The 9,954-nt window shown below is 37.9% G+C and overlaps 1 pseudogene; it reads left to right on the top strand.

Moving 5' to 3' along the window:
* Nucleotides 1-221: 221 nt before the first annotated feature.
* The window catches only part of LOC140852377 (CBS domain-containing protein CBSX5-like), a 64,817-nt pseudogene continuing 55,084 nt past the window's right edge, over nt 222-9,954 (top strand).

Here is a 9,954-nt window from a genome sequence, read left to right as displayed (position 1 = left end):
TTGCCCAGGTTCACTTGCACCTGGTCCACGCAATAATTTCTCACGATAAAAGATACAGGAAACACCAACCCTCCCACCTCAATGTTCAGCCCAAAAGCTACGCTCGCAGAGTACGGTGCGTCATGAATGGCCATCAGAAAGATGACTATGGAACAATGCACATCATATATATGACATGGTCATGCTCATGAACTTCTTATTTCATGGCTGTCCATCTATTGATGGCGGTCATCCATGGCTGCATTGTGATTTCTTTATGTGCACTATGAAGAATATCACTACGAGGATACAAAAATGATTCAACAAGGTAGTTTGCAGCAGAATTATATATAAAATAGGAACAAGATCGCTCTCTATTCCAATGAATAATCATTAATCAATAAATTACATATACATCTTCCAACAATACATTAAGGCTGTGGAACTATATGATCTCTGAGAATTATCATCCATAACTACTTTAGTCCAGGTGCCTATCTAGATCTTTACCGAGCTAGCAACCACCAAAGAAATGCACTGCAAGATGCACTTATCTTACAAACCTTTTTTTTTCTTTTACTCTCTTGTTCTTGGATAAGGCAAAATCCTCACCTTATCTCTGCACCCCTCTCTCTTTCTCTCTCTCTCTCTCTCTCTCTCTATTTGTAGCATGTGAGCAATGATTTTTTTTGAATAAATTATATTTTTAATCTTTAAACTATATCACATTTTTTTAAATGGTCCTTAAACTATAAAATCGTAATTTTTGATTTCTGATCTTTTCGAATTGTCTTAATGTTGCCCTTCAACTGGTTTCCGCGACTTTCTCTTACCGATTTAATTGTTTCTTGTTGAACCAATGCTTATGTGATCATTTTTTGAATAATTGGCACTAGCGCGCTTACGTGGCAAAATAGTTTATCTTATTTTCCGTCGTCCTTCTCTGAAACCCTTCTTTCATTCACTGTGAATGAAACCCTACCCCTCCCAAATCCTCTCGATCATTCTGTCGGTGTAAAGGATCTTCTCCAATCATCCTTCCGAAATCTGAATTTTTTAATCTTCTTCCCTATTTTCCCTCTATAGTAGACATCCAGATTAACTTCTCAAGACAATAAATTTACTGACTCACCACAAGGCCACCTCTCCCATTTCTCAAGTTCCCCACCTTCTCTATAAATTGCCCACAACCCCTGACCCTTCTTTCCCCACCGACCTTCTTCTACCCTTCCATTGTTCTAGAGGTTTCTGGCATCTTCTCGTAAGTGTATAACAATGAGCTTGTGGTCTCATGAGGTGTCCGACCTTTGCATCAGGAAGCTGGCACTAAAATTGCTGCCTCTCTCTACCACCATCGATGATACCCTCCTCGCCCTCAAAAAGGGAGGAGACACTTATCTCGGCGTATCTACCGTCGACTGATCCTCATCGGAGAGAAAGCTACTCATCGAGAAGCTCTACATGGTAGACATCCTCTACTTCATCTGTGTCGACGAGAACCTAAATTCTAAAAGAATAGTGTCCTACAAGGCAATCACATAGTTGATGTGATGAGACTATTTTGTATTATTTTCCTACTCATTTGTATGGCATTGGTTATTTTATATATATATGAGGTATTGTGTTTCGTCATTTGTTGTATTATATTCATGATTATGATGAATCCCATAGATTAGGACAATGATTTTAGGACCATGATGAAATCATACCAGTGAGACCTAAAACCTTGATAGTCCTAGTCTCAAATATTTTCAGTCATAGAATCATCGAGTTGGAGATCGATGATGCTGGTAAGACTGGTACATCCTATATATGCTTGACGGAGAGGATGATTAATTTCATAATTACTTATGTGATGACACTAGTATAAGGATGTAAATGCTCATTGGAGAATGAGTTAACTGAACTGATCCACAAGGAGAACATCTGATGGAGCTATACAACATGTCAACAAATGGTACTCCAGTAGGAGTGGTGCAAGTGATCCTTGGACCTGAGATCATCATGATACCTTATGTATGTAAATCCATGCTTTTGGTTCATACTCTAGCATGACTTTTTGAGACATGTATGGATGTTCTGGATGTGGTGAAGTATGCATGAAGATTGTGAGTAGTCAACAAGGAATCGGCCACTCTTTGTAAGATAAGAAAATATCCTATGTGATCTCATAGGATGATGACTCAAATAGTCTCTGAGCAGAACAGAGATGAACATTAAAAAGAATTTCTAATGGTTCATCAATCAAGTCATCATCATCAAATTGGGATATATATGGATAGGTATTTAGACTTAACATGATTCTATACCCATGATCTGTCCAGAATGTTGTATGATTAAAGGATTGAATTACACGGTAACTCACATGAAAGGATAATTTTGATATTCCACCAAATTTTACATCTTCTGGTTAGTCATGACACGTTGCTAGACGTCAATCTTGGCTTGTAGGTCCTATTGAATTAAAGGAGTTTAATTTAGCAAATTAATTAAAAGAGTTCTGATTAATTGATGGATTTGAGTTCATTGTGTATTGGACCTAATTGGATTAGGTGTACTTGAACTCGAACCTATTGCTGGCTAAGTGTGGAACCAATGGATCATACACAAAAAAAATTAGTCTAGGATTTTTTTTTAGATCTTGTTGAACCTAATTGAATTGGATTTGGTTCAAATCCCAAATGAGTTTGAGTCAAGCATGCTAGTACATGTCTAAACCCTAATCCCTAATCTATTTGGATTCATGTTGGCATTGGATTTTGAATGGTCAAGACCTAATCAAATTGGACTTTTAATTGCCTTTGAATAGTTCAAAGGTTTATTATTAAGAGGGTCCATGGCTTCCTGATTTGTAGGCATCCAAATGTTGGATGCAAGGAGGGAAGTCACCGCTCCATCCATTTATATTTCTCCCTATCCATGTGTGAAAAGGGTTTCACGCACAAGGATGAATGATACTTTTTTGTGTTTTGCATAAAAGGAGTTTCACGTATTTATTAGAAAGCATATCTTCTTAACTTTTCATTTAAAGATAAGAGTTTTAACTTCCTAAGAAAGCATCTACGCCATTTAAGGAGTCCATGACTCCTTGGACTCTGATACGCCTCTTGGTTTCACGTGGAAAATTTATTTGCGCCATAAGATGGCATCCCTTGACTATCTCACTTCTTTTAATTATTACACGCCTCTGGTGGTTATGTGGCATATAAAAGGAAAGAAATGATCTACATTAAACCTCTCTTCCTTGATGCCTCTTGGAGTTGGTTGGAAAATCCCATGCTTCCTTTGGAAACAAATTTGCCATGCCTTGAGATGGTTATGGCATCCAAGAGTTAGATGTGAGAAGGATTCTCCATGCTAACTCCTTAAGATGCCTCACGCATCTGAAAAGGAGGTGCCCTTACCTCATGCATGAAGGTGTTCACACTGAATGAAATTTGCGCCCAATAGGAAGAGCCTTCTGAGAGAAGGACTACTCCTTACATGCCAAAAGTGGTTCCATGCCACTGCTTTTGATGCCCAAATGTTGGGTGTTTTGGTGTGAGTTTGAGTCTAATCCTTGGCTATCATTTGAGTCAGGATTTGGGCAGAAAAGAGGTTGATTTCATAGAGATTATGCATAGGCTCCTAAGGTCCAGTTGTTGGACTGCAAAAGGGCCAAGGTATATTTGGATCAAAGTGATCAAAATCAGATCCAACGTGTTGGATCTAAGTGATCATATATCTGACCTAAAATGTGGTTTCTAATGTCCAATTGTTAAACAGTAAATGGTTCAAGTGTTGGACAGTAAGTGTTATAGCCCAAGCCTAAGCCCATGACATCAAGATCCAAGCCCAACAAAAAAAAAAAAAAAAAAAACAGAGTAAAACCGGGAAGAAGACTTCCGATAGGAGTCTTCTTCTCCGGCAAAACCCGAGCGATTTTGGAGTCCTAGGACCCCTCGAAGTCCTAGGACCCTCTATAAGAAGATCTCCCCTCTCCTTAGAATCGACCATCGGCCTTCTCTCTCTCTCTTTCTCTCCGTCTTTCTCGATCGGAGCCGCGGACACCGTACGGTTTCTCGCCATGATTTCTCACCGGTGAGGTCACCGGAGGCTGGGGTGAGTCTTCCTCTCCTTCCTCTCTTCCTTCCCTTTCTTCCTGTACTTTTGCTTGAGGCTACCGGCAACGAATGTCGCCGATTTTCGGTCGGGAAGGAGACTCTGTTTTGGGCCTCTTTTTCTTTTGATTTTCCAGCGCCGGCGATCGAAATCGACCGCCGGCCATGCTCCTCCATAATCGGGGGAGCAGCCTCCCTCTGCTGCCGGTCTCCACCGCGGCGGCCGCGGCCTGAAGGGCCCGGCAAAAGGAGGGAACGCCGGTCCCCTGTTCCGGCGTGGGAAGAGCCGAGAAGAAGAAGAAGAAAAAGAAGAAAAGAAGAAATAGAAGAAAAGAAAAAAAAGAAGAAAAAGAAGAAAACGAAAAAAAAAAGAAGAAAAAGAAAAGAAAAAAAAAGGGGAGAGAGAAACTCTCTCTCTCTCTCTCTTTTAGATTTTTAGGATTTATGAAAATAATTAAAAAAATAATAATAAAAAATAAATAAATAAATAAATATAATTAGGATATCCATGGATTAGTCCGAAAATCCTGGATGCTGTTGTTAAGTTGATCCTCGTGGGGACATTAGATTTTAATAATTTTAATTAATTTTAATTTGATAAAATTTTGATTAAAAATATGATATTTGACGTATCAAGTTCAGAGAAGGATTTTTGAGATTCCTAGAATTTCTAGTTTGGATTTTCTTTTGAGGTAAGTAGTATTTACCTTTATTGAATTTATCTGGTAAGTTATAAAATTCCGAATTAAATAAATTTATGCATGCTTCTGATTGAAATTATTTATTGAAATAATTGTTGAAATTATTTATGATTAAAGTTAATTGTAGAAATTATTTATGATTGAAGTTAATTGTTGAATAATTATTATGATGATGTATGATCACAAAGAAATGATATGGTTGATTTGACTCGAATATCATTTATTTATATTATTTTGAAAATAATATATGAATTGGAAGACAATATGAATTTGACAACCTGACTGTGTTGAGGACTCCGCCAATGAGGGCATATACGTTGGCAATTGACTGTCCTGAGGATTTATGTCGCCAGTGAGACCAGTGACATGTCGCTAGATAGACCAGCGATAAAACCGTCAGCGAGACCAGCGGTTCCAAAGGATTTTGGTTGCCAGATGATTCGCAGCCACCGCAAGCAGATACGCGGTATTATGACCCTGCCACAGGGATAATGTGGTCATAGTCATGGTTGGTAAGAAGAACTTAAGAAATTAATGAATTTAAGATGAAAAGCATAATTGAAATTATGATGAATTGACTTTTATATATGACTGATAGTATGATTATGAATTCATAAAATTACATATTGACTTTGTTATATCAGTAAATCTATATGTATAGAAACAATTGCCTGATTTATTCAGTTAAAGGTATACACTGCTTACTGGGCTATTTAGCTCATGATGAGTTTTATGTTTTTATTACAGATCCAGAAAATTAGCGTGATACGGGATTTCGGTTGGGAGAGCGATTAGAGATGGAGTTAGCTCATTGATTTAGGATTTTCTCAGAATTTATTTAAGACTTTTAGTTTTGTTTTAGTATTGACTTTGTCAGACAGTTATTTTCTTTTGAACACTGAGTTTTGATTTGTTATTTGAACTAAGATTTGATTATTAAATATAGAAAAATTTATTTAACTGTTTGTGAAGATATCATGATGAGATGCCTTGCATGCTTATGGAAAAGTATTCTATAAGTATGCGGCGGTTGCCATGACCCTCGATTCAAATCTCGGTTGTGGGCGTGACAATTAATATGGTATCAGAGCATAAGTAGATAGATAGAGACATGTAGAATAAAGTGAGAGAGTGATGGGTAGACATTAGAAAATTGAAAGGTTAGTTATGATAATTATGATTTGACTTGTCACAAGTTATAACCTTATTAAGGATAAGTTATTATCTCAAATCTAACATAGGTCAATATGCCTCCACGACGAGCGAGGAATACTCAAGGAGCGGTAGGAGGGACATCAAATCCACTTGGCGATAATACTCCCCAATTAAACAGCGGCACAACTCAAAGGAGGGAATCCTTGATCCTACCGAAAATACTCCGACAGTACAGAAGGAGCCGAACATGACTCAACTAATGCAAACTCTGATCGGAGTAGTTCAATCACAACAACAGTTACTTCAACAACAACATGCACAGCCACGTCAGCATTTTCCATCGACACCTGGACATGGAGAACATCCGATGTAGAGAAACAATATCGTCGAATTTAAGAAGCTAGCTCCTCCAGCCTTCAAAAGGACCATCGAGCCACTGGAAGCAGATAACTGGATTATGAAAATGGAGAAGGCATTCGCCGTGCAAGAATGTCAAGATGAAGAAAAGATCCGCTTCACAGCATATCTGTTACAAGACGAGGCATACAACTGGTGGCGTATACTGGAACAAAAATATGAGCACGATAGGATACCACTCACTTGGGAGAGATTCCGAGATGAATTCTTTGATAAGTATTTTCCCCGAAGTGTCATAATACAGAAAGAACAGGAGTTCATTCACCTGAGACAGAAAAACAGATCCGTTGCAGAATATGAAGCTAAATTCACGGAGTTAGCCAAGTTTGTTCCAAGATTAGTTGAGATTGAGCAAGACAGAGTACATAAATTTGAAATGGAACTGAAGACAGAAATCAGAAAACAAGTTGTGCCCTATGAGCTAACTACCTATGCCTCAGTTGTAAATAAAGCCCTAATCATTGAGAGAGAAGTTAATGAAGCTCATGCGGAGCGAGAACGGAATCAGAAGAAAAGAAATAGATTTGGTGGAACTCAAGGACGAAATCAGAACAATAAGGCTCCAGCAAAGAAGCCAGCAATTGATAAGAATCGTGAGAATGGGGCAGCTAGATGTTCGAGATGCGGCCGAAGAGAGCATGAGACTTCTAATTGTCCATGGAATACTGGTTCGTGTTTTAGATGTGGACAGAAAGGACACAAGATTGCAGATTGCCCCCAGATGGATGAAAATAGATCAACACAAACAAAGGATGGAGGTCAAAGGCCGAAAACTCAAGGAAGAATCTATGCACTCACACAACAGGATGCTCAGGCCTCCAATGTGGTGGTGACAGGTATCATTCCTGTATCTGGTATTCATGCTTCAGTTTTGTTTGATTCTGGTGCTACACACTCCTTTATATCCACTATTTTTATTAGACAACATGATATAGGTTGTGAACCCATGAAAACCAAATTATATGTCGAGACACCAGTAGGTGGTATTTTGAGTACCGAAAGTGTGTGCAAGTCATGTAGTATCAAGATAGGAGAAAGAGAATTACCGACAGATTTGGTGGTCCTGGATATGCATGATTTTGATGTCATTCTAGGAATAGATTGGCTGGCTACTTATCATGCCTCTGTGGATTATCATGGAAAGAGAGTGAACTTTCACATACCGGGAGAATTAACTTTTAGTTTTGATGGAAGTACAGGAACCACCCCTCCACGTATTATTTTATTTATGCAAGCTAGACAGATGATAAGAAAGGGATGTAGAGGTTACCTGGTATCAATAAAGAATAAAGAACATGATGAATTAAAGTTACAAGATATTCCTATTGTAAATGAATTTTTGGATGTATTCATTGATGATTTAGTCGGACTACCACCAGATAGAGAAATTGAATTTACTTTTGAGTTGGCACCCAATACCAGTCCAATTTCTAAAGCTCCTTACAGAATGGCCCCTATAGAGTTAAAGGAGTTAAAAGAACAATTACAGGATTTATTGGATAAAAGTTTTATAAGGCCTAGTGTATCTCCTTGGGGAGCTCCAGTCTTATTTGTGAAGAAGAAAGATGGTTGTATGAGACTTTGTATCGACTATAGAGAGTTGAACAAAAATACTATCAGAAATAAGTATCCTCTACCTAGAATTGATGATTTATTTGATCAGTTGCAAGGTGCACAAGTCTTTTCTAAAATTGATCTTCGTTCAGGGTATCATCAGTTAAAAATCAAAACAGAGGACATACCAAAGACTGCATTTAGAACTCGTTATGGACATTATGAATTTTTAGTGATGCCTTTTGGGTTAACCAATGCTCCAGTAGCCTTTATGGATTTAATGAACAGAATTTTCAGATTCTATCTTGATAAGTTTGTTGTCGTATTTATTGACGATATCTTGATATACTCGAGAAGTAAATTGGAGCATGAAGAACATTTATGATGTGTACTACAAATATTGAGGAAAGAAAAGCTTTATGCCAAATTCAAGAAGTGTGAATTTTGGCTGGACAAAATAATCTTTTTAGGACACATCGTATCTAAGGATGGAATTTCTGTGGATCCAGCAAAAGTGGAAGCCGTGATGCAGTGGAACAGACCTACAAATATTTCTGAGATTCGAAGTTTTCTGAGAATGACAGGATATTACAGATGATTTGTAGAAGGATTCTCTCGCATAGCTGCACCCTTGACTCGTCTTACTCAAAAAGGGGTTAAATTCGAGTGGACTGAAGATTGTGAACAGAGTTTCTAAGAATTAAAACAACGATTAGTTTCGGTCCCTATCTTTACTATACCAACAGGAGATGAAGGTTTCACAATATATAGTGATGCATCTAAAAAGGGACTCGGCTGTGTATTGATATAACATGGTAAGGTAGTAGCCTATGCCTCAAGACAATTGAAACCATATGAACAGAATTATCTGACACATGATTTGAAATTAGCTGCAGTAATTTTTGCCCTAAAAATTTGGAGACATCACTTATACGGTGCACAGTGTGAGGTGTTTACTGATCGTAAGAGTTTGAAGTATATTTTTACGCAGAAAGAATTAAACATGAGACAGAGAAGGTGGTTAGAACTATTAAAGGATTATGATTTAACAATCCATTATCATCCGGAAAAGCTAATGTTGTTGCTGATGCCCTTAGTAGAAAATCTGTGAGAAATTTGGCGATTTTAATCACACACCAAAGTCAATTATTAAAGGATATAAGAAAATTAGAATTAGACATCCGAATATATGACTCAACAGTATGGTTAGCCAACATGAGGGTTCAGCCAACACTCATTGAAAGAATTTCAGTTGCCCAGAATGATGATCCACAACTAATAAAAATAAAAAATTCAGTGGAAGCTGGTGTTCAATCTGAATTCAAGATACATGAAGACGGTTCGTTAAGGTTCGAAAATAGGATTTGCGTACCCAATGATTCAGCACTCAAGCATGAAATACTTCAGGAGGCACATCAGATCGGTTATACAGTTCATCCGGGAGGTACTAAGATATATAGAGACTTAAAAGAAATGTACTGATGGAATAATATGAAGAGAGAGATCGCTCAATTCGTGGCTCAATGTTTGGTGTGTCAACAAGTTAAAGCTGAACATCAGAGACCTGCGGGACTACTTCAACCTCTTGATATTCCAGTATGGAAGTGGGAACATATCACTATGGATTTTGTAACTGGACTACCGAAGACTCCCAATAAAAATGATGCAGCCTGGGTAATTGTGGACCGATTGACAAAGTCTGCACACTTTCTACCAATTAGAGTTGGATTTACCTTGGAAAGACTAGCAAAGTTATATATGAAAGAAATTGTAAGGCTACATAGAATTCCAGTGACCATCGTATCAGATCGAGACACCAAATTTGTATCACAGTTTTGGAAGAGCTTACACAAGGCATTAGGAATGAAATTGAACTTCAGTACAGCCTTTCATCCTCAGACTGATGGTCAGTCAGAGATAACTATTCAGATCTTAGAAGATATGTTGAGAACCTGTATTTTGGATATGAAAAGTTCATGGGATGAACATCTACCTTTGATTGAGTTCGCTTACAATAACAGTTATCAGGCTAGCATTGGAATGGCACC

The sequence above is a fragment of the Elaeis guineensis genome, chromosome 11, assembly GCF_000442705.2.
Source record: "Elaeis guineensis isolate ETL-2024a chromosome 11, EG11, whole genome shotgun sequence".
In the NCBI taxonomy this organism is placed as follows: domain Eukaryota; kingdom Viridiplantae; phylum Streptophyta; class Magnoliopsida; order Arecales; family Arecaceae; genus Elaeis; species Elaeis guineensis.
The sequence above is the reverse complement of the archived record's forward strand: the minus strand, read 5'-3'. Positions and strand labels throughout refer to the sequence as shown.